This window comes from Onthophagus taurus, chromosome 7 (genome assembly GCF_036711975.1).
Source record: "Onthophagus taurus isolate NC chromosome 7, IU_Otau_3.0, whole genome shotgun sequence".
Lineage (NCBI taxonomy): Eukaryota > Metazoa > Arthropoda > Insecta > Coleoptera > Scarabaeidae > Onthophagus > Onthophagus taurus.
The window spans coordinates 37,472,163-37,497,922 of NC_091972.1; the positions used below are offsets into that span (position 1 = coordinate 37,472,163).

The 25,760-nt window shown below is 34.1% G+C and overlaps 1 protein-coding gene across 7 annotated transcripts in view; it reads right to left on the reverse strand.

Moving 5' to 3' along the window:
* LOC111415328 (transcription factor daughterless) overlaps nt 1–25,760 on the reverse strand; it is a 168,840-nt gene that overhangs the window by 133,973 nt on the left and 9,107 nt on the right. The gene's annotated exons all lie outside the window — the stretch shown is intronic.

Sequence of the window (25,760 nt, forward strand, 5' to 3'; positions counted from 1 at the left end):
ATATTGCTAAGTTCTTGGAAATTTAAATTACACGGCCATCATAGATATTGTATATATGGCGCGGCGTACATAATTTACAGACAAATTGGTCCTCTATACGTGGCGAACCTCGTTAGATTAACCTAAATACGGGACAATTAATTGTGAACTAATGATTTATTTATGTCCGCGCGATACGCACTCGAATCGACCGTCGGCCATCGATCTCCATTGTGCAATTACAATGGCGAAACTCGAGGCAATTTTCGCAATTACGGTGACCGTAATTCGGTTCCGATTCGGCATTGCGCCCTAATATTTAACTAATTGATAGTATACCGACGAAACGAAGATTGTCGTTAATCGCCGCGAACGTTCTTCTATGTCACGAAAAGATCCCTCCAAAAAGAAAATGAATATCCATCCAGTCACGCTACATGAAAATAATAACTTTCAACACACAACGGTGACACTAGTATTTTTAGATCTTAAATTAATAGGTAGTTTCTTTTTTTACTTAACTTTTAATTGATAGGGACTTTCATGGAAAAAAAACTTTTTTTACTTTACTTTTAGTAATATTAGTTCTTTAATGATAATAATTAATATTATTAATCACCAAAACGTTAATTACTAGAATTTTTAAGGCAGACATTATTTTTGCACTATAAAATCGTTTTATTCTTAGGATTAATACTAGATGTACCCAAATGAGCAATGACGTTAATCTCGACGAATCCCTAAATGCAGAATTTATTACTTTTATGGTAATTGGACGATAATGGAAGGTTGGATTACAAATCTTTACTACTAGTATTTCAGTATGCGCATGGATTTACCAAACGTAACCAGTTAGGATTTAAGCTAGGCCATATTAAATCCTACTCCGCAAAATTAAAATATTTTTGAATTACATGTTGCTACAAATATCCATTCTTCAGTCGTTTAGACTCTAATCATACGAAATCAACCGTGTGTCTCCATCATCTCCAACATTAACATCTTCAGAGATGCCAGAAGAAACCTCGGACTGTTAAATTATGTAAATAAAAAACTTTGCTTTTCAGAAGGGTATCTTTTATTTTCGGCTCTACCGGTTTCGACTAATTCTCTTTAGTCATCTTCAGGAGCAATAGCCACGTCTATTATACTTTTAATTTTCGAAATCTGGAATCATCTCTTCTTTCATCAGTACTTTCTTGAATTATTCGTTCTTAAATGTTGTTAAAATTTTCTCTATTTTTATGTTTTTCCTTATTTTTAGTTCACGTTGAATGTTATTATTAGTAATGGTTGTAACCATTACTAATAATAAGATACTAAAGATACCCTTCTGAAAAGCAAAGTTTTTTATTTACATAATCTAACAGGATGGGAAGTAACAATATTAATAAACAGTTAAATGTTCATGATGTTAGTGTATGGCACTCAAATTGACTAATTGTAAGATCTGTTTGAACTTAAGATTGCATAGACAAAAATATTAGACTAAATTAACACATACTTAAATTGCGAACAAGGTTGGGTTGAAACCGTTTTGAAATCATTTTAAGATGAGATCACTTGATGCAAAAAATCTGATCTGGCTGAAACACTCTTGGATTGCTCATGAGGTTAGATCGTGACGCTCCTGATTTAACTTTCAGAATAACAGGCTTAATTCGATGTTATTTAATTGATCATGATGGACCTTCTCATTCTTGGAATAAAGATTTATGCAAAACAATATAATCGGGTTGATGCACTCATAGATTAGTTATGATGTTCGATTAGGACATCATTAAAACATGGAAGTGAGTTGGTACTGAACTGAGAATCTTAACAATTCTGAATGAGTTGCGATATTTGTTGAGGATTCGTTTTGGACATTTAACCCCTTGAGTCCTGATTTATTTATAACGTTATTCATATAGATGACGAGTCTCCCCTGTCAAATGCACTCAAATGGTTAATGTAATACCCTTTGAAAAATTTAGTTCGAGGTGAGATTTCATGCAAAAATATGTATTCAGGGTGAGGTATTCTTGAATTGGTTGTTAGCTTGGATTTAGATACATTTGGATTGAAAATAAACTTGAGTTGAGACTTTCTTGGAATTTGGACATTCTTGAATTGATTATGAGATTTTAGTGACATTTTTGTACTAAAGATGAGGTTTAGTTTACGTATAATGACAGTATTACTGACATTAAACTAGGTAACTTGAACTTCAATAGCTGAAGTATCAGGCATATCGGGTCAAAATCTATGTAACAAAGCAATCTTTTGACATCATTTGACGGTGTGGTCATTTAACATCAGAAGTTGAAACCAAACGCAAGAAATGCAACGAAATCCAATGTTTCCTCATCTTATATAGACGTGCTTTTATGCAATATCTGGCAAAAGAGTTCACAGAAGTAATACGATTCATTAAATTATAACTCACCAAATAGTCAAATCAATGTATCAAATATTTTAGTTAATAAGGCCGTATGTAAAACATGTAGCTCTGTTATCAATAAATTTGCTTCTCCAATCTATTGGCTATTAACAACAAAAAGACAACGCGTTTAATGAAATAAACATCAAAGATCTTCCTGTTTATTAGAGGATCAATAAGAAAGACTGGATTACTGCTGCAATGTTTGATGAATGTTTTATCACAGATGTCAAAACGAAAAGGGTCATCTACAATATCTACAGTAGGAGAATGTCCAATTATTATATTTTTAAGAAAGAATTGCAGTCATTAGATATTCTTCTTATTTTAAAATATCTGTCTTGATTCTTAATTATTCATCCGGTGCTAGGAAATTTAGCTTTAGCATTCATACCATCATATAGGATACCTGGGGATCTGTTTCTTCTTAGGAGTCCATCTTTCACTATCTTTGGTAATGTAGAGGCTCCATATGTTCAACATGGTGTCTCCATTCCTGTCTTTTTTTACAGGCTCATTTGACAATATCCTGAAAAACGCATATCTTTCTAATATCTTGACTTCTTTTATGCTCCCACAAAATTTTTACCTTGTTAATGACCTTAGCGACTTCATCTTCGCTGTTCTGAGGATTCTTTTTGTGGTAGCATTTTTTGTACTTGTCTCGGTATGTCATAACCGGCTTACACAAGTCTTATATGTATAATGACTTCCATAAAAATTACAACACCTAGAATTTATTGAACGATTTTATTGAAATTTTCTTCAACGATGTCTTTCATTGGAACAAATAAACGATTAAAATTTGAAAACAAAAGCTATAAATCTATAGCTGCCTGTGGTATATCAACCCAAGCTTCTTGAATCCGTAGCCGGAGATCGTGTAAGTTATATGGAGGGTGTGGGAAATTACCCAGTCGCCTACTGATCTCATCCCATACATGTTCAATGGGCGACAAATTAGGTGACCGAACAGGCCATGGGAGGACGGCAATGTTAGCTTCTTTCAAAAAACGTGTTGTAGCCCTTGCCGTATGAGGGTGTGCATTATCCTATTGGAAAATGGCTGACCTGCCACCATAACATATTGCAACCCATATTATCACTCCTTGTGCGTTCCACAAAAAATGTTGGATATTTATATTCTCCACGCATCCGTCTGACCCTCCTACGACCATCATGGGCCCACAAGCAAAATCGGGACTCGTCACTAAACACAATTCGATGCCATTCCTGCGCCCAATTCGCTCTTCTGTTGCTCCATCCTAGCCTGCGTAGACGGCGAAGTGGTGTAAGAGGAAGACATAAAAATGGACGATATGAACGCAACCCATAAGACCTTATCCGGCGGTAAACAGATGATATTAACATTCTGGGTCCTACACCTCTCATCCAATCATTTGCAATCAATCGAGTTGTTGAAAATCTGTCTCTTTTCGCCAAAAGTCTTAAGCGACGTTCATTTAAACCAACATCTTAATACCATTGTACCATTTCGGTTTACACGACGAACAATTTCTCTTATGGAGGCCATACACCATAGGGCTTACATGATGGTGTTAGCCTTACATGCATAACTGACAGGCAAACCCTAGTGTGTATGTGATAAAACTGTACACTTGTCGGCGCATATACATGCAACCAAGCGAACATCAAAATTAATATTTTCTGCCGCTCAGTTACGTTTGCGCGCATGCATAACAAGGCGTGTGTGGAGTCCGGCGAGCTTGCATGTTCTCAGACTTCTCAGTTCTCAGTGGTTCTTCTGCGCACACACCATCGCACTCGTATGACACTTTAACACACACGTATGTTCTTCTGATAGCAAGAAATGTTAATGTTGCTGCTAGTCTCTGATGTGCTGATATTGCATTTCTCATAACAGTATCTTGTCTTTGGATTAACGGAGTGATCAATGATAACAGTTTCAAACAAAGATTTTTATCCATTCCTAAATAATTTTTGTAATCTGTTCAATTCATTTCACAAATTTACGTGAGAGAACTGCTTTCTTTTTAATAACCAGCGTTTACACCATTCCGAACGAGCTCTTCTTTTTTTTTCTATTTTGTGGAATAAGTGTTAAGCTAAGTACAACTATCAGATCCTCGTCGTCCATTGTTAGTTTGGTATACCGTGCAGATTAGTGTAGATAACTGTCCTACACATACCGTCACGTAGCTCCAACTGTCTTTGACTGAGAGTTTATGGCGAAACTGTGCATGCAAACCCTAACGTGTATGTGTATAACGTGTACAATATGAAACTCGGTTATACCTGTCGGTTCTACATGCAAGGCTAAAACCATCATGCAAACCCTAAGTCCGGCCTCTTTCATGCCAATAATACGGCCACGTTAAAAATCAGTGAATTGGGAAAAATGTTGATGTTGATGTACTTTTGACATTGTTTCCAAGTTCAGAACGAGTTAATTACACAATGATTTGTTTATTTCTTCAAATTTATTGTTACTAAGTGCAAAGAAAAATACCAAACTACTAGCTAGATTTTATTCAAATTTTAATCGTTTGTTTGTTCTAATGAAAGATACCGTTGACGAAAATTTCAATAAAATCGTTCAACAAATTCTAGGTGTTGCAATTTTTATGGAAGTCAGTATATATGCGGACCTTGTTTTCTAAGGCCATATACTTGTTTTGCCATATTAAGTCCTTCAGGCAATCTTGCGTTGCTTCAGCTTCTTTTTGAAGTTAATGTTGAAACCAAGATATTTGAACCTTTAAGAATTGTCAACGGCATTATTAGAGATTTTGTTTTTGACCTTGAGATGTTTATGTTGACTTTTATTGTTGTCTTTTCGAATCGGTTTTATTAGGAAAAAACTAAAACTTTGACTTTATCGTGGAAAAGTGTCCCGCTTAGACTGTCTCCCTGTTTTATACCGGTTTGTATGAGCACTCTACCTGCCACTCCTCCTTTTTCTGCTCTTATTCTTGTTTAGTTAACAGTGTTCAGCTCCATGACAATGTTTATAATTTTGTGATGCACTTTTCTTTTTTCCAGGAGACTCATAACAATAAAACACATGTACGCTATTTTGTCATATTCAATAATCTGTCTTATTACAAATATAGCGATTATAGTTGTCCTATTTTCCCAAATCCTTGTTTCCCTTCACAGGTTTCTTCCGGAAGACGAAATTTCTTCTTCGAGAATCTTTGTCAATTGCTTTAGTGTCGAGTTTAGAAGGCTTATTACAAAATCAGATCACGGGATAATTTTCACCTTTAAAACTCTGTACATAAAACGAGCCTTTACGCATATTTTAAAACAAATTGAAAATAACGAATCTTTAACGGTTGTTAACGTTGGAAAAAAGTTTATAATCTTAGAAAGTGTCAAGCACTGTGCGCAATTACGTATATCGCAATTCGGCAATCATCGTTCCTATAGAGCTAGGAACAAATTGTAAGTAATTGTAGGTAAAGGTTAAGCTTCTATTTCACGATTAAAGGATGAATATTCTCACATAGTACAGTTAGAGCATTCATTGGGTTGGGTTGGATTAATGGCTGATAAAGAACTAAGTGAAGATGATATAAATAACATGTTACATTTACAGCAAATGTTAATAACTTATTTCATTAGCAATTTCGTCAAGGTGTAAATGTTTTTACTTTCAACATCAAACCGGCACAAATAATTTTGCTTAATGAAAGTGACCTCGAACCAGTCACGAACAAGAGATTGACAGTGATTAATGATGACAGTGACTGCCATAAACCATTGCAAAAAAAAGGTGAAAAAGATAGAAAAAATTCGTAATTAATCAACAATATTTTTTGAATACTTTTTGATAAACTCAGGTTTTTCTCAGGATCACAAGTTAGAAATGATCCTGAGATAAACTGAGGATAGGTGTATGTCTTCATGATAAATGCTAAACATTTTATGTTAATAACATTAAACTATTTTTAAAATTGGAAATAGTTAAAATTGTTTATACATTTTTAAGAAAAAAAAATTTAATACATTTTATGACTTATGTGAGTTATGAATTCAAACTTGTTCATTTAATATTAACTTTGAGTCTCGAGATACTTTATTATATTAGATTATGACTTTGGCAATCATATCATATTGATTATGAAATTAATTTTGGTATTTATTGATTTTTTAACGGTAACAATCATCTACTAAAAATAATTTTCATATACCGTTTCGTAGAATGAATAAAAGTCCAGCTAGTTTCTGGTACATTACAACCACCGTAGACACCGTAGTCTTTCTTCATACACCGTAACAAATACCCTGTCTATTGTTTTTGATCGTCAGTGTCCAATCTGATCGGTCATACTCCTCACCACGAGAAGCGGCAACAATGTACGAACTTGAATAATCGCCTGACGAGGAATTCGGCATTCTCCACGGACCTAAATATAGCTATATATTACACAAGTATAATTTGACACATCAACTGACTTCGCAATCCATTCAGTCCCGGTCGTCGTTATAAACGGGATTTGTAAAGCAAGGGGAGAATGCGAGAGTAAACACGGTTGCTTTAGTACGTCCTTTTTATTATTTTCTCCAGTGTTCGCGCAAGGTTTCCAACTACTATCTATAGAAGAACTCTATAGGGAGGCGTGCGCTTTGCCAAGACGGACGGTTCGATCCTATACGAGAGGTCGCCTTTGACTTATTTATAGACCGGAGAGCTCGGTGATAAACAAGAGGTTGTCATTCCCCTTGCCCTTGTAGATAGAGGTTTCGTCCCCCTTCCATTTTCCTAAGACCTGACAGGTGTAAGACATCCGTTAGGCATCGATTAATGCCTTCTTTGCGAAGGCTGGATTCGAATAGGATAAGATTGTCGTTAATATTAGGAGGTTAAGGAAATTGATAAACCGTGCAACGGTAAACTAATAAGGTTTTTGATTTCAAGCAATAAACTTTGCGGTTTTGAGTTTAACGATATCGTTCGTTGTACTTTTCTATTTATAATTTTATTTAACATGCGGGTTTTTAACAAAATTTACACTAAATTCAAGTTTAGATAGCCGGGGTATAGGGTAATTTGAAACGCGTGGGTAACCGTGGTCAACGAACGTGTGAGGGCAGTAAAAAGAGGTACAGGGTCATATGACCTCGTGGTATGACCCTTGTTTGCAACAATACGCGAAGCCGCCGATACTTAATTTATAACATAAAAAAATAACTTTGCCTCCTATGAAATACACCGGGGAGAACGTAATTGCTTCAGTGATATGGACCCTTACGCCGGGTACAGTTACAGTTCGTTCTCCTCGGTGTTCGAAAAGAGGAAGAACAAGAAGCTACGACGTACGTTTACGTCCGAGCACGTTTACGTCCGTCTACGTTCGTTGTGGATAAAAGGAAGGAGAGATCGGTTCGTAATCCCCCTCGATTCGAAACATTACATCGTGCATCTGCCTTTTCTAACCAACCAAGAGCCTTCTTTGGCAATTATATACGCTCGCTTTCTTTCTTTAAGGACCAAAATCTCTTATTTTTTTTTTATCTTTTTAACTTTTTGTTAGTTTCATTATAGGACCCGGATTGAATCGTCGAAGATTGGACCGTTATAAAATTCATAAGCCCGTGGCTTATTGACGTACGTGGGTTATTGCAATCGAATCAATTATTAATATTCCAATTAGGTCCGTCCGCCTATCCGTAATTGCCCCCCTTGTTTCGCCAACGTCATATTTCGCGGTAAAAGCGGAATTGCAAATTTCGTACAAACCGTCTCCTACTTACTAATAAAAGTAATTGTTTCGAGTAAATATTTACCGTACAATATATGCATTATGAACAAGTCTTGATGAAAAAGTGAATCTTTCCTGAATTTTTTATTTATGCATACAAAGCATTGGAAGCAACAAAGAATTATAAATTATGGAGAACAAAGTATATTTCTATATCAGATTTACGCTCTTCCTTGAACTACGGCGTGTTTATTCGTTTAAGCGGCCGCGTTTATTTGGACGGCAGCCCCGCTAAAAGATTAATACTTTAATACATCGTTGGTTTTCGTTGATACCACGCCGAAATGGATCGCGAAATAAAAAATAAATACTCTCATTCGATTATTCATTCTGGTTATTCTTTCTTTTTATTTAACTGGGGCAACATTACCTTCCAACTTTCTCGACTTGTAATAAACGTATATACGTTTTGTTTTTGTAACTAGATAACTTCACAAACGGAATAATAATAAATAAGTAAATAAATTGGAATAAGTATAAGAAGTATACAAGAAAATATGGTTTACTATTAAATTATTACTGCAACAACTTGTACCATTTCTACGTATGTAAATAAAAATTTAAACATTCTAACAACGTTTATATATTACTATTAAATTATTTATTACTTTACATGCTGTAAAGTAATAAAAGGGGAGATGTTTCGAAATTTTTAAGTATTCAACGATTTCTTCTTTTAATATGAGAATGAATACTAAAATTTAATTAAAAAAAATTATTTTTTTCAAGTAAAATTTACAAATATACAAAATTTGATCACATAGGAGCATCTGATAGAATCTGATCACCAAATGAGCAAATCACAGATAACCAGAGCTGGGGTATGCTACATGACATGCTGCATATACGATAACTAAATGACACTGATTACAAAAGATTAATGCAGAATCGAAGTGAATCCTATAGTCTACCTAAAAGCTGTATGAAGAAATTAAGGCAAAACATTCAAAATAGCATACAGAACGATGCAACTAAAGAAATTGCGATTTCTCAGGTCAAACCTTTGAACGAATAGAAAATGGGAACTGATAAAATAAACATAGTCTGCTATGCAGACGATGTACTAGTTATAGGAGAGAACGAAGATGACCTCCATACAATTTGCAAAACATAAAAAAATGTAATATGAGGAATTCCGCAGAAAAAGTCCAAAACATTAGGAACGTGTCTACAGAGTCTCGAAGATGTAAGCTGAAACTGGAAGGTAAAGTCATAAAACAGACTATGCAAGCAGATAAAAAATGCGACAAAAGTATTAAAGATCGTAGGATGCCTCAGGCAAATATTTTGGGCAAACAAATACATAGTTTAGAACAGAGACCAGAGCAGAAACACAATAATTAAACAAGGGGATAAGAGAGAGATGCGTCATACAGGATATTGGCAAATGGGCAAAGGACCGAAAGTACCAATTGACTCCCCATGTGCATAGAATGGCGGAAGAGTGAATAGCCAAAATAGGTAAATGTAATCTATCCGATGAGATAGGAGAACTCGTGATAATCGTCAATAACAATATTCGTTCAATAACAAGAAAAATCCTAAACTAGAAACTAAGAAGGAGAAATCTAAGACCTTTATAATATCTTTGCTCCAAGAGGTTATTAAGTAAGATGTTGAATAGCATCTTGAAGGACAACCGTATTGCACGAATAAGCTCTAGAAAGCATTATATGCAGGAATTAATAATTATCGAGCATCCCATCAAGCTAAATAACAACAGCGTTACTCCATAACGCATCACAGTTCTTTAAAAATACTTTATCTGATCTTTGATAATTGACTTCTAAGCCTGACATAGATTATTTACCTCTTGTAAGCTGATGCAACGTCGCGTCGTATTCTACGCGTGCTGTTAAGAAATATTGTTTGCTCTTGCCCAACACAGCTCAGATTTGGGCCACGTATTTGACTTTGACAACGTTAAAATCCTAGATAAGGAGGAGAACTATAACAACACGCTTTTTTTGAAAATATTTCAAATAGTTAATCGGAAAGATACTATTTATTTCAGTACAGACATTAATTCATTAAGTAATATTTATTCTTTAATTTTTGAGATGTATAAGAGTAAATGTTAATTGGTTTGCTATTAAAAATATTTTAACAGTTTAAAATTTTGAATTTGTATGTAATAGGTATTATTTATACACGTTTCTAGCGTTTTTTTGACATTTTTTGTCCTTTTCTTAACTAGTTATTTACGCCGTCTCAGAGTATAACCGTACGTTGGTATGAGTTTATCCATGAGCAATTTTAATTTTTCGTGTTTTTTATCGCCACTTCTAAGAACTAAGTTAATAACCTTAATAGCCTAAGTTATTAGAACCTTTAAAACTGTACTCTACACTTTTTGATATTCATTAAGGCACCAGGCCCTGAAGATGTTTCAATAAAGAAATGAAACATTCGCAATGATAAATTAGTTCACGCAATTTGTCCGGGAAAAACGCGTTGATCCAAGAATAAGATCCTGAAGCAATGCGTTTTTTGAAAAAAGAGCTACTAAATATAATGAATACAAGATAGAGAGAACCACCGTTAATGTTTACTGAAACATTTCAAAATTTTACATTTGAATAGTATGAATAAAACACTAATATTAGAAAAACTAGCACAACGTCTACCTAAAAGCTGTATGAAGAAATTAAGGCAAAACATTCAAAATAACATAAAGAATGATGCAACTGAGGAAATTGCGGTTTCCTTGGTCAAACCTCTGACCGGGTAGAAAATGGGAAAGGATAAAATAAATATAGTCTACTATGACGATGTACTAGTTATAGGAGAGAACGAAGATGGTCTCCATACATTTTGCAAAATAATAAATAAAATGTAATATAAGAAAAACCCCAAAACATTAACCTCCACAGACGCCTATGGAGCTTCGAAGATGCAAGCTGGAGCTGGAAGGCAATGTCATAAAACAGCTCCTAAAACATACTATACAAGGAGGCGCAAAACCAAGCGATAAAAGCATTAAAGATCGTAAAAGCATTTTGGAGAAACGAAAACATAGTTCAGAACAGAGACCAGATCAGAAACACTAATAGTCTCTATAATCAGATTTAGGACTCTCTTTACAAAACAAACAATTAAACAAAGTAATAAGAGATAGATGCGGCATATTTGACAACGTTATAATCCGAAACAGGGACAAGATAGGGAAACTTCACTCTACATTTTTTTGATATGTATGTAGACACCTGGCCTTAAAGAAGTTTCAATAAAGAAACGAAATATTCTCCTTGACCCTATTCCTGGATCAACGTGCTTTTCGAAAAAAAGAGCTGCTAAGGGGATCGAACAAGGTTCTCATTTTGGGTTAAGAAATATAATAAATACAAGATATGATACCGTTAAAATTTATTAAAACATTTCAAAATTTTAGATCTGATGTAAAGTATGAATGTTTCTTATTTTAATAAAGCACTGGTACTATTTTCAAGAACATTGCGAGGTGGTGGCCTAGGAAATATCCAGCAAGAAAAGGAGATATATCCACATTATTGAAGCAACAGTTTGGATGATCATGAGATGTAAACATTTGAAAAACATCGTCAATGTACATAATGAAATCATTTATGATTGAAATGTAACGTTTTGGTGTGATCAAATTACTAGTACTGCAAGAATATGGTGGAAATGCAAGAACTCCATTAAAATACTGGGCGCTGCGCTTAGGTTCGAATATTTTCTGTACTGTAATGCGTCTAACGCATCGTCATTTTTATTGTAATTCTTACAATTTTATTACGTCAACGATAGTGCTTAAAAACTTGAATTAGAGAGATTGGCTGCTATTGAAGCAATATTTAAAATATTTACATTCAACAATAAATACGTAATCAAAATCCACAAAATAGTAGTCTCGTGGGTGTGGATGCAGGAATGGAACCGTTTACTTATGTATTTTTCATCAGTAAAATGTACCAGAAGCAAGCTCAACGTATACTTCGAAAACTGGTGCTATCATCTCTTCCATAGCCAACTGTTTTTAATGATAAAAACTATTATCTTTAAGGAAAAAACAAAAAAAAGGCATAAGGTACCAATAAGGAATGAGCTTTACAACTTACATTTTTTATGATAATATTGTATGGTGTTAACCAGTAGTAAACAGGTACAAATTTCTAAATTCTTATATCAGAAATAAAAAATAAATTTCTGATTCAACTTTGCCTATAATTCGAAAACAAAAGAGTTGCGACCCTATGTTTACTACGTCCTAGTACAGTTTCCCGATTAAAATCTGAACCACCCTCTACAGTTACAACTCAAACAGGTGGAGATAGATAATTTGCATAAAACAAGCAAAACAATCAGAATAAATTAAAAAGTAACAAAGAAGCTGTGCGTATTGTGAATAACTTACCAAGAAAAATGTCCAGCTACTTTTTAAAAAAACCAGAGGAAATTTGATAACAAGTCAACATAAGATTCGTAAGAATTATTCAATGTATTGGTTTTAAAGGTACGTCCTCTAGCTTCTATGCTCAACACAAATAAATCAAACAAATAAGAAACCCTGCTGCGTTTTAATAATTACGTCGAAAGAGTTGGATTTACATATTAACTGACTAACTATCTTTGAACAACAAATAAATCTACGATATTAACGTTATCGTTACAAAATTTCGTCATCGCAATTAGACTCAATCCAACCCATCATCTTTTTAATCAAGATTCCATTTTAAAAACACTCAGTGATATTAAATTTAATATCTAACAGTTTTTCATAATTGAAAAGCAATTAATGACAATCGAGTTGCATCAAAGTTGCTGCTATGATGATGAGATATAAGGAACAGTAAATGATGAGTATATTGTGTTCATTCGGTAAAAGTATACAACTGATTCATCAATTTTGAGTTCTGGGATCATAATCAAACGTGGTATGCCTGAGAAAGAACTTACGGTTTCTGACGATTAGTGTGGTCAAAACGAGGCTTTCATCTCTTCTAGGTACTGCTTCTGTGACAGAAAAGTATAGCAACAAAAGTTTAGATGTTGTTGTAAAATCAAACAATTGTACATATAATTTGCGATGATTTTGGGGTGAAATTTTACTACATGACAAATTGCAGAACATTCTCAGTTTTCAAATCATAAAACCTTTAAAGTAAGGAATTCAAAACAGTCTTTCTTTCTATAAACTTCCTGGCATCTTATAAAAGAACCTATTTAGGTGTAAATGGTGATCATGTATAGCAGAATTTGTTGTGCTAAATTGTCTTGATCGCAATTGGTAGATATCGAAGAAAGATTTTCGATAGGAATTGTTGCATAAACGTTCTTTATTACTGAATTTATTCCTTCTTGTATCACGTTATTGGAATCCTTGCTCTCTCTCGTCACGCTTTACTGCCATTTGAATCTTATTTTTGATATTGGTGTTAACGATATAATCTTAGACATCAAGCTTCGGCGAATTGAAAACTTTTCAACTTGTATTGTCGCTTGATTTGATTACTCGATCTTGATAGGATGCCGTATAAACCATTGTTTTCTTCAGTAAGTAATTCAATATCTTTTAAAACTTTATTAAAATGACAACTAATTGGTGTGTATAATCTTTTATATTTAAAACGATATTCCTGAAGATGATACTGATCATCGAAACCAGTATTGGAAAAATATATTATTTAAAAACGTAATTAATAAGATAAGAAATTCATCAAGAGGAAAGGAGCAATCCCAACAATTAGGATTAATCACTTTTTGAAACAGTTTGTTATAACACAATTATGATTTGATTGTAGTAAATAAAAAAAATCGGTATTGATATGGTTACACAAGATTAATAAAATCATTTAAAGATAGAAATTAAGATCAATTCGAAATTGGATATTAACAAGAAAGATATCGCAATTCAATCGGTTCATATCTTGGTCGTTAAAATTCACAACCAAAAGTCATTTATCAAAGGTCCAATTAGTATGCGACCGGTTAAAATTGTTAGCGCCCCGAGGAACGTTCATTTTCAACAAACGAACTTTTCAATTTTTGCTCTTTCGCAATCGAAGAAACTTAACCGGCCTTTATTCGCCGGGTTGTTAAAGGCCTCTAATTCCAGCCAATTCACTTCGCTACACGGCTATATCTCCAGTAAATCCGTATACAACAAAGGGAGATAAAAGTTGAGATCCCTTAGGAACATAAAAAACTACCTTACAAGGCGAAACGACCGTTCCCCCTTATATACTAAGGGTGGATGTACCCCAATTCAGTTAAAGGAGAGCCGCCAACCGTCCGCCCTCTCGTCATCTCCGTTTTCCTCCTTCTTCTTCTTCGGCAGCCTTTTGTCCCTACTTGGCCCCCTTGGGATTTCTAATGCGTAGCCTAAATATTTAAATATTTCTCTCCCTTTACTGTCTGCGATCATAAAATGCAATAACGACTTTGGGCGACAGACCAAAAAAGAAATGGAAGATTTTTTTTCCGGTTATAACGCGAGTGAGAAAATCTATAAACAGACCCAACCCAACTAATTAGATTAAACACATTACAGCGTATGAAAGCCGGTGGGCGACAATTTGTGTAGATAGAACGATAATTTACGAAATGTGTCCACGCATAAATTTTAAAACGTGAACCGTTTATCAGCGTATAGGAGCAAGTTGCAACAGCCTTAAGAGCATTAATATTAATTGACCTATTTCTTGCGAGGTAAACCATGTCTACCGTCATAGTACAGCAGTATTTCATGTTTAGGAGATTACTTATCGTCTTTGTAAAAAGTTTGTAACGCATTTGTCAATTTAAATATCAATAAATTTCATTGAACGACCGAAATTATAGATAAAATTTTTTTTAATCGATTCAAATTAAAACTACGTATTTTTAACTTTCAACTTTCTCATTTATATATAGTAAAAACGTGGCCTTGGCGACCTTGTGAGTAATACGTAAAAGATAAATCTTTATGTATAAGGAAGCTAATCATCTTCATAAAAGTTTACCCAAGGTGACTAATTAACATGGTCCCAAATAAGAACAAAGCAGCTTAATCAATGCCTCACAACGATTTTCTCTTTACCAAAGCGGCTTTTCTTCCGTATTTTATGACCCCTTAATAAGACACTTAACGTTTTAACCGATTAGATTCAAGTTTTCTTTGTTAAACCTATTTGCATCATAAGCTCAAATATGCGCGGATTTTTAATGGCTATTATAACCGAAGCGCATATATAGAACATACACCTTCAACATAAAGCGAAATAGATATTATTTACACAATTATTACTATTTTTATTATAATTAATATATTGAACTAAAATTAGAACTAACACTAGCACTATCTAACCTTCTTCAGAAACAAGTTCCTCAATACCTCTATGAAACATCTAGTATCATAAATATCTTATAGACTCTGAAGATGCCGATAGGGGTGAAACTATTCAGACTTATTAGTAAAATAATAAAGCCAGCCTGATTATTTACTTGAACATGAAAATATATGTTATAGATGACAGATGTACTAACACTACCGTTAAAATAAAAACCACCGAAGGCATAACTGAAGACATACGTGTGAGCGAAGGAGTTAGACAAGGGGATTCGCTAAGTCCCTTCCTATTAAACCTACTAATGAATCGCATAATAGAAGCCATTCGACCCAAACTTGGTATCCTGGTTAGGGACCCAAAATATTTACATCATTTGCAATGCTGAGACGCCGTTTTAATGGCAAGGAACAAAGATGGCCTGCAAAGGCTAGTGTATCAATTCAACATAACACCTAAACAGTATAATATGAAAATATCATCGGAAAAAACAAAATGTATGCTAATATCCAAAGAACCAAGACATCTGGAAATTGAGAACGCGATAATAGGACAGGTCATGCATTTTAAATATGTAAGTATTGAAATTACAAGTAACCTTGATCTATGTAGAGAAACACAAGTTCAAGTCACAAAAGCGACATGGGTAGCGGGTTGGGATACTGTATGGCCAAATAAACACATGTGTCTAGAAAGAAAAACGGAAATATATAAAGCCATGGTACGACTCATATTAGTAAATAGGGTACCGAGACGACAGCAGAGACAAAGAAGACTAAGCAAGAGATGAGAGTAATGGAAATGAAAGTACTAAACAAACCAGATAGACACAATAGACGATAGATAAACAAACCAACATCTCCATTAGAGAAAGATCTAACACACAGGATCTAGCTAAATGGACAAAAACCAGAAAAAAGAGGTGTAAGGAACTTGTAGAAGGAATGAGTACGAAGGGAATGGCAAAAAATGGTATGTGTGGACGACCGGAAAGAAAGACACCACAAGGACGACCTCCCAAGAAATGGACTCAGAACGTTTCTTCGTCTGCGGAATAAAACCAAAAATTTGGTAGGCTTGATAAACAGAGAATTGTCCCTATTTGAAAGTAGAAGAAGAAGGCTACCACTGGAACTAACACTATGCCTTTTCAAATTCAAAATGGTATTAAACACAACCAATTTAGCACTATCATAATCAAATTGGCATTAATCAACATCAAATTGGCATTCAATAATTTAACAAAATAATCTTTAATTCGTGATTAACATTTTAAATACAATACTTGGTAATAAACAATATTGTTAACTCAAAAGATGACATCCTCCATGTTTAAAAATAGAGGTGATGTGCTTTTCAATTCCGGCTATAAACCTGTTACAGTTAGTTACATTAATTTTTGGAATATTGTTCCTAATTATATTTTCTAATTTTAGAATTATGTACTCTGTTTGAAACAAATTTTCTCGATCATTCATTTCCTTCCAAAATTACAATCATTTTGCATATGCCAAGTTCGCCTTTACACCTGCTGTCAAAACTGACCAATCGTGTTCAATTGGGTTTAGCATCGGACTGTAAGGACTTAGCCTTAAAAGTTTATGATGAAGAAATTCTTGTTCTTCAAACACTTCTTCAACACCACAATGGCAAGGAGCATTATGAATAACTGAAGCCACGGAACGTTGATAGCTACCTTGAGCTCTCCTTATGCATTGCCTAACAAATTCATTAGCCTCTTCCCTTTTAAATGACCCCCTTCTTAATTCAAGATAAATCAATCCCATGATACATACGATAAGCTCCCCTGCTACCGGCAGCAATGAAAATACAACGACTTCTTTTTTTAACGACCCTAACTTCGCCAGATAAATAAATTAAAATTTGTTTCGTCTAAATAAATTATGGACGTATTTTCACTTTGAAGTTCAAGCAAATTTCGTAGGTACTGAAATCTTTTTGTATTCACTTCGACGATGTTGATTCTTTTCGATTCAAAACGTATTTGTTTTAATGTATACATGAGGCCATCAAAGTGTTGTCGAACACATTTCGTAATGTTTCTTGCAACTGCTAAAGATGATTTTACGATTTTCTTCAACTTTAAGTTCAAAGAAACGATGATGTTCATCTGTAATTTTTTATTGTACATCTTCTTGATTTACTTTTTTTCTTCTTGATTTTTTACCCATCTGAACGCTCCTGTTCGTTTTTTTGCAACATCTTTTTGGTGTTTCAGCTAAATTGCGCCAGTCGCCATTCGTATTGTAAACTGCACTAATTTGGAATTTTACGTTTGATGCTTCCTTTTTCTTAATATAAGGCATTTTGTAGACAGTTTGTTATGTGAAAATTTGTAATTGATTAGTCATTTCGATTTTTATTAATGCCAATTTGATTCTAATAACCGCCAAATTGCTTTTGTTTAACGCCATTTTGAGTTTGATTAGTGCCAATTTGAAGTTGAAATGGTATAGACTAGACTAACTAGACTATCACTAAAGAAAAGAATATTTCTAGTTCAACGTGTTAGTTCAAGTACTAGTTCAATAAAAATATACAACAACCTACGGCTGAATAACAACTGAAACTAGAACCAACACTAGACCTAAAGAGCGGTCTTAAGAGACGTGCGGCTAAATGTGCTAGCTATCAGAATGTTTCTAGCTCTGTCTCCCTAGTGACCAAAACATCCAGGAAAGGTAACTGTTTAGCAGCTTCCATTTCCATGATAAATTTAAATTATATTAATTATATATCATATATATTAAATCATATTTATTAATATATAATATTAATATATATTAATCATATTTATTATGGTATTGCAAGTTTAGGTAGTGTAAGATCCATGTAACGAAGCCAAAGCTTTGATTTCCTTAGCTTCGTCTTCAAACATCTCCATGTAGAAATTAGCGATTACCGATAACAAAGGTGGTCCTACGGCTGCTCCTTTGCATTGCTCGTAGAATTGTCCTTTCCAGCTCAAATATATCGATGATGAACTAGCCCTGGAATATATTTTGGTAAGCCCTCCGGAATGAGTTTCTGGCGAAGACCATCCACGGCATCTTTGACTGCTACTCTGGTAAGTGAAAGTTCCACGTCGAAACTTATCAGGATCTCTGACATATTATTTTACTTTTAAAAGGAGACAGAATCTTTGCAAGGAGTTGCGCCAACTAGTACGTTGGCGAATTTATGGCACTGACAGTATTTGGGTTATAGATTTTAGGTAATCCATAAATTCTTGGTGGTATTATACCTGCACAAACTTCTTTGTTGTTCTGGTAGAATTTCTGTAGATTTCATCTTCTTATCGTAAGTTTTCATGTCCTTGACCACGATGTCATTCCATTTGTCTGCTGGTAGGATGATGATTTCCGTTTTATTTTCTGATAATCCACGAATGTATTATAATTTATTCACCTGCATATAATGAGAAAAACTTTGGGCATAAGGACCACCTTGTCATTTCTGCTGAATGATGCAAATGGGTTAAGCACTCAAATTAAGAGATATTAATTAGTTTCTTGGAAACAATAAAAATTATAAATTAATTTTTTTATATTCGAATCGCGAGGAGTCTTTATGTTTTCAATCGGGAGTAATGTTCTTTAACGGCCTTCGTGTAAACTTCGCGAAGACGTGTTGAAACCGTAAGTTTAGTGAAGAGTAAACAATCGCCCAGAATTGTATTCATTGTAAATTCGGGTTATAAACGTCTTAAAAAAAAAGAATTAATTGTTTCTTTCTTTGATCTATTTTTTTTCTAGGAATAGAAACATATTTTTTTGGAAATTAGTAAACTTTTCAATAAATTATTATTTGTGGCTTCTATGCAAATAAATTCAATACGAATTTGAGTTGAGTTGAGTCATCATCAACACGAAAGAATAATAATATATATTGTTTCCTTTATTATCAAGTATGACACATCATTAAGATTGCCAAAACTTTGTTAATTCTTCGTTAATTCTTCTTTGGGAAATTCGAAAATAACCCGTAGCCGAAAAGAACATCAAACGTCCGATTCAATCTAAAAATAACTCCGGTAAAGTTCAAGAGACGCGCGAGCACAAAGTGATGCTTTCACCGAACGTACACAAACCAGCTGGCGATTCTAAATGAGTTTAAAACGTCGATCATTAGATTTAGAGGGATTCCCAAATAATAACAATAAAAAAAAAGACAAAAAAGAATTCGCTCTTCGTTAATTCACTTTATCGTCTCGTCTGGAGATTTCGGTCGACCAAAATCCCCTAACGGGATCCTCGCGTTACAAATAAGAAAGACAGAGAGACGAAGCCTTTGGCCTTCCGAAGCCAAAGATCTCTTCTTAAACGTCAGCTGTTGTTGAGTTTTTTTCCTTATTTTTCGGTTGTCTCACCGGTTCTAGGTTTCGTAACAGGTAAATTTTTAGAATGAAATCGATTCCATAAATAATTCAAATTCATATTAAAAATGAACGTGATAATCTTTGAAGATCACATAAAATTAACCATCGACGACGAAGGTAATTCCTCGTGTGGAATTAAAGAGGCGTAATTAAAATTCATCGATAATGCAGGGTTAGTATAAATTATCCTTCGCGGGTTAATGGTAGGTTAAGTTATAAAGGTTGGTAGCGGACGTGGCGTCGATAGGCCGAGAAGAGAACTGAATAATGTATCGGCCCACGGGGTTCGGTGCAATATTGAAAATAATACATGCGACACGTGAATATTTTATTGCACTCAAGGCTACGGAGAAAACGAGCGCGCTCAACGTTGCGGTACAAGAAGTGACGTGACTGCCGCAACAGCAGCAGCAGCGGTACGCGATTTGCGACCCATTTCTGAGGACGACTTTTCGTCCTTTTCCGTAAACGCGAAGGTCACTCTCACATCTACCCAACCAACACACACCGGCAGATGTTCCGAAGGAGTTGTAATGCTGCTGCGGCGACCGTTGCTGCTGTTGCTTCAAGATAATCTGTTTCGTACAATTAAAGAGAAAGAGACAAAATATGAACCACACTATTTTTTTTATATCTTATGTAACAGTTACTGTAAATAATGCAAACACAAACATTCTTATGTTATTGTTGATTCATGTTTTGAGTGTTATAAGTTGGTAATTATTAGACTACTGTATTAATGATAAACTTTAGGATTTGGTTCATGTGGTTTTGTGGTAGGTTGTTAAAATGGATTTTCCAGCAGTATTACGAAAAGCAATTAACCGAAAGTTTCCTCGCCGAATTGAACAGTACTACTTTTTATACTTATAATGTCGTTTTATAATAGTAACCGTGTTAAGTCTATCATTTTAGACGAATACCACAACATAAACATGAAAAAAAAAATTACTGTTCAACAGTTCTGGAAACCCCATTAGAACAACTTGTCACAAAACCACACGAAACAATTTGCGTTAATGCTACAATACATCACCTTACTATACTGGTAATGAAGTAGGAAAGTTAATATTAATAGATTCCAAAAAGATGGCCTCAACAGTTAATAAAAGAAAGAACTTTCTTTTAAAAGACGATATACCTATATATGTAATGAGTTCATAAAGTCTAATTAGGCGTTTCAGCTTTATTGAGCCTAAATCCGCTTTACGTCCGGCTGGAGTGCTTGAATTTTAAAAAACGTCCGTAAAAATCTTCTGTCAAGACACATCATTTGTCACTGCGACATTAAATATTTATACAAAGTAAGATGCCTCGTGTTCGACTTAAGGGGATTATAAACATTTTCTTCCAAAATGAGGGAAAACTGAAAATAACGAAAAAAGGAGTTGGCAACTCACGCAAATAACCAGTTAGCAAACCACCACGTACACCATCGGGACTAACTTATGCTCAACCTGATTGAGAAGACGGAAAACATCAATCACAAAATACAAGGTTTTGATTGGACGCTAAAACGAAGATTACCCCATCTCTTCAACTTTTCTTTCAAGGCTTTAATATTGAAAAGTGAGTATCACTGATGGTTAGCGGAGTAATGAATTCGCCCAAAGAAACAAAGGCAACAAACGGTAGTATGATAGTTTAAAGAGTACTAAATAAACTTCTGAAAATTAAACCTTGGTATCTTACGGTATTATTAGTATTCTTATTACACTGAGGTATATTACAATAAAAGATAATAAGAAGTTCAAGCAAATGAATGTTAGCGATTCCAACGAAAAGGTGAAGCAGTAATTCTAAGGAATGTTGGAAACGTTGAAATCAGCCACCACCTATATTGCGGCGTCTGAAAAACGGTCAACAAGTTCTTCGCATCTGAACAAAGGCATTTCAAAGGGGTAGCAACAATGCCCACACTTGTAGCAATAAGAAAATCGTCGCCTATAGGATTAGCATAAATACAAGAACTGAAAAGATTTGTGCAGGCAGAAAATAATGCTGATAGATTGGTGAGGACTGTTATAATGTATAGAGTGTAAATATGGGGTGGAAGATCCAGGAGACAAATTGGTTTGGATATATAGTGAGAGAGGAGTTAAAGCTGGAGAAGATGAGAGAGGAAGCAGGCAGACGGGCGATAAAGTACGAGGATGGACTGGAGCAAATTTAAGATTTTGGGAGACTGTTGGAGGAAGAGGGAGTATGCACAACAAGAAAGAAGGGAATGTTATGCCAGAGTAGGGTACTCAACAGAGGAAATACCTCAAGAATAATGTCATAATAACGGAGGAAATTCCGGGGTATTTGATGGAGGATGGGTTGCGCGGGCAACTCGTTTTATGACCTCGATTTAAAATCCGCCATCTTTTCGCGAGGAACCATAGGCGCGATGAACGCACAATGAATTGGGAAGAGATAACTTAATTTACCATCAATAGCAGCAATACCTTGCTTCCTCGCAACAATATGGCGTCAGATTTGGCGGGATACCGCCAATGTCACTTCTAGATATTCTGTGGCTGTGGTGTAACTACTTGAGGGAGGGAGGTATAGAGTGGGAGCGTGCACTGGATGGAGGGGGAGAGAGTGGATGGCAGAGGTGATGAAGGAGAAGAAGAGGTGTGTATTGGTGCGAAGTTGTATGTTATGTATTGTAGCTATTGAATTTTAAAAATTGTATTCAGAAAGTAACAATAAACGATATTATATACTGCACCAATAAGTACATTAACAACGCTGCTTCAGGATGTAATAATCAAAGGTCAAAATATTTCTTCTTATTTATCATTTTCCCTAAGTGTCATTGTAGCGTAGGGCTGTTGTTGGCATTCGTCTTTTAAAATTGTTTCTGTTCGTTGTGTCTGTTGTGCATTATTTCTTCCACATTCTATTCCCATTTTATCTTTCACCATTTTCCGTTTTCCAATTATTCCTATCTCCATCATTTTCTGGTGATTCTCTTTTCTGGCGCTCTAATTAGGTAGAGTATATATCTGTATAGTTCTAATGCCTACATCAAAAATTACAAGGTAGTCATTATTGTATTAATGCATATTTCACTATTAGCAAAAAATTGGGTTTTCATTTCACACATCGAACACTTCTAACGTCGATAAATAGTCAATCGGATTATATAGTATTACTAACTAACTGATCTTTTGGAGGTGATACGTGATTTTCTAGTAGTGAGGAACAATACAACATCGACAGATCCACCCATGGAAAACATGATATAATTAGTTTTTATAAGAAAACAAAAGGCATTGTTGGTGCAGCCAACAAATTCTGTCGTAACTATGCCGTTTCCGGGAATAGTAGATGGATAAATGTGGTACGAAATACAAGTCATACATTCAACGGAAAGTGAAGTAAAGAAACGCAATTACATCTCAAAAGAACAGCAGGAGAACGTTCTGCTGTCCGCACAATTGTCAATGCACCGCCGTTGAATACACCAAATTTGGTAAGGTGAAAGAATCAAGAATACATAGGGAGACAAAATTTTACCAAATTAATCTATAACAATTAATTCCACGTGAAATAATATATCAAAGGATATTATTTATTATTATATCTATATTTTTTAACATAAATTCAGCTGATGATGATAAATTAATTTCGAAATCGGTCCAAAACATATATAAATAATTAACGCACACTATTTTTACTTTACATTATTATCACTTAACTTTTTATCGCAATTTAATCACTCTAATCAAATTGATAATATAATTCATAACATCTGTTTATCTAAGATACACAGCTTCCTTTTAAGATTAGATACATGTTCGAGTAAAGATCCACTTTCAATGGACATTAAGATAAACATCCGCAAAGAGAAATTGAGTGGACAACACATTTTATAAAGTATCTTTAAAGAGAAAGTTTTTTTTATAAGAAAAAACCGTTGCCTTTGTTAAATGAAAGAAAGTAATCAACAACAAAGTGATGTTCAATAGTAGAATCTTCGATTTTTTTGTAATTTAAGTGGTGATATTTTACCTTGAAATCATTCGTCATGCACCAGTACGGATTCTGTGACCGCTCTAAACGAGTCTTCCATAATCCCAACCATCTGAGAGATGATTAAGCGTGCTGCTATTTAATAGCTTCCGTAGAGGCTAGAAAAGGAACGAAAAAGCATCGCCATTGTACGAAGTAATTGACCGCGCCGTCTATAAACTAAAATATCACTTCTCCTATTTAGTTTATATGCTGGTGAATGGATGCATGGATCGAAGTGGAAACGGTTTTAATGGTTTCCTCTTGGCCGACCAAAAAGAATAACGCAAATTTTAATAAAAGATTTTTTAATATCTTCTAAATTTAGTTGTTCAAATTTTTTTTTGCTTTCACGTATTGTGTCTGGATAAGCCGTATAAAATTGAAAATAAAGTAGCACGTTCAGAGTTTACTGAACTGAATTTACAACAGTATTTTATTATTATCGTATATATTGTCGAGTTGTGAGTCGACGTTCTATGAACTACCGGTACACCATTCAACGTTTGTTAGAGCTTATTCAACCAAATTGACCAACGAGTACTGTTAATAATTGTTATTTATTAAACGGCCAATTAAATTTTCGTGCGCACACCCAAACCGCAAGTAAATCTATTTAAACAAATTAATCTTTTATTTATTATCTTTGATGTAATTTATTTAAGGTAAGTAATGTATAATTTTGCAGATGTCTTATTGAGTTATTACGATCAAAAAGTTAACATAATATAATTTTCCGTAATTTAAACCACTTTCTTTCGACGTGAATAATTGAGGATAAACACAGAAAAGTACAAAATTATACGTGATCCTTGAAAGTTTTCTGCCTTGTAATACTAATCGCTTATTATATTGTATCTAAGGGTCATATTATTATAATCATTTTAATAAAAAAATATGACACGACCACCTTTAATAATACCAACTTATTAATGATCTATTTTTCCCACGGTATAGTTTCTTTATATCTTCAAATATTAATGATCAGTAGCATACTACTTCTTCGCCGCTATTGATAATTATAGGTTATCTCGTTATTATAGTTCGTATTTCAAACGATCAACGAGTGCCTACATAACGAAGCTTAAGAATACCTACACACACGAGTATCTATCTGACGAATGTTGCGCGAACTTCGGAAATTCAAAGTCCTTTTAGCGGTAAATTTACTTTGTGGTTCGCTTCGCACATGTGCGCGCGTTTTCATAATTGGATCCTAACCGGTACTTAAGATCAAATTTACACATTTCTTACAATTTTACGCAGAGTTAGTTTAATAAAAAAATAAAATCAGCGATACCGTAACGTAATTATATACGAAGTAATATAATTTGAAGTGTTATCAATGATGATTATATCGCGAAAATGGATTATTATGAATGTTATCGATAATTTTATTAATAAAAGAATATGAAGAATTATTATTAGGTATTGTAGATAAAAGTTGTAATGATAAGTTAAAATTTTTTTACAATGAATAATTTTGTTTTTTTTTTAAATCTTTTTTTTGTTGTACTTAAAGGATTTTAACATTAAATTTTACCTATTTGAATTTGACCAATCTCTTCTGTTAAGGAGAACAAATCAGTATGCTCCAATCGTTCTTCATATTTAACGATACTATTTAAGTGAAAGTTGTTACTAAAAGGCATTTCTAGTACTAAAACACTGTTCACTAACTAATTTATTAGCCACTACTAAAACTCGCGCTTTATAATGACACTGACTTGGTCGTCCAGTAATAATCGCTACGCTACTTGCAGGAATGCACACTCAAGCGTTAGTTCACTCGGTATCAAGTAGTGAATAAATTATTATTTTTTAAATGCTTAACTTTTTTTGATACCTCTATATCTTCAAGATTAAATAAATACGTAATCATTATTTATATTAAAAATATGATGCTGAGTGATTTTTTT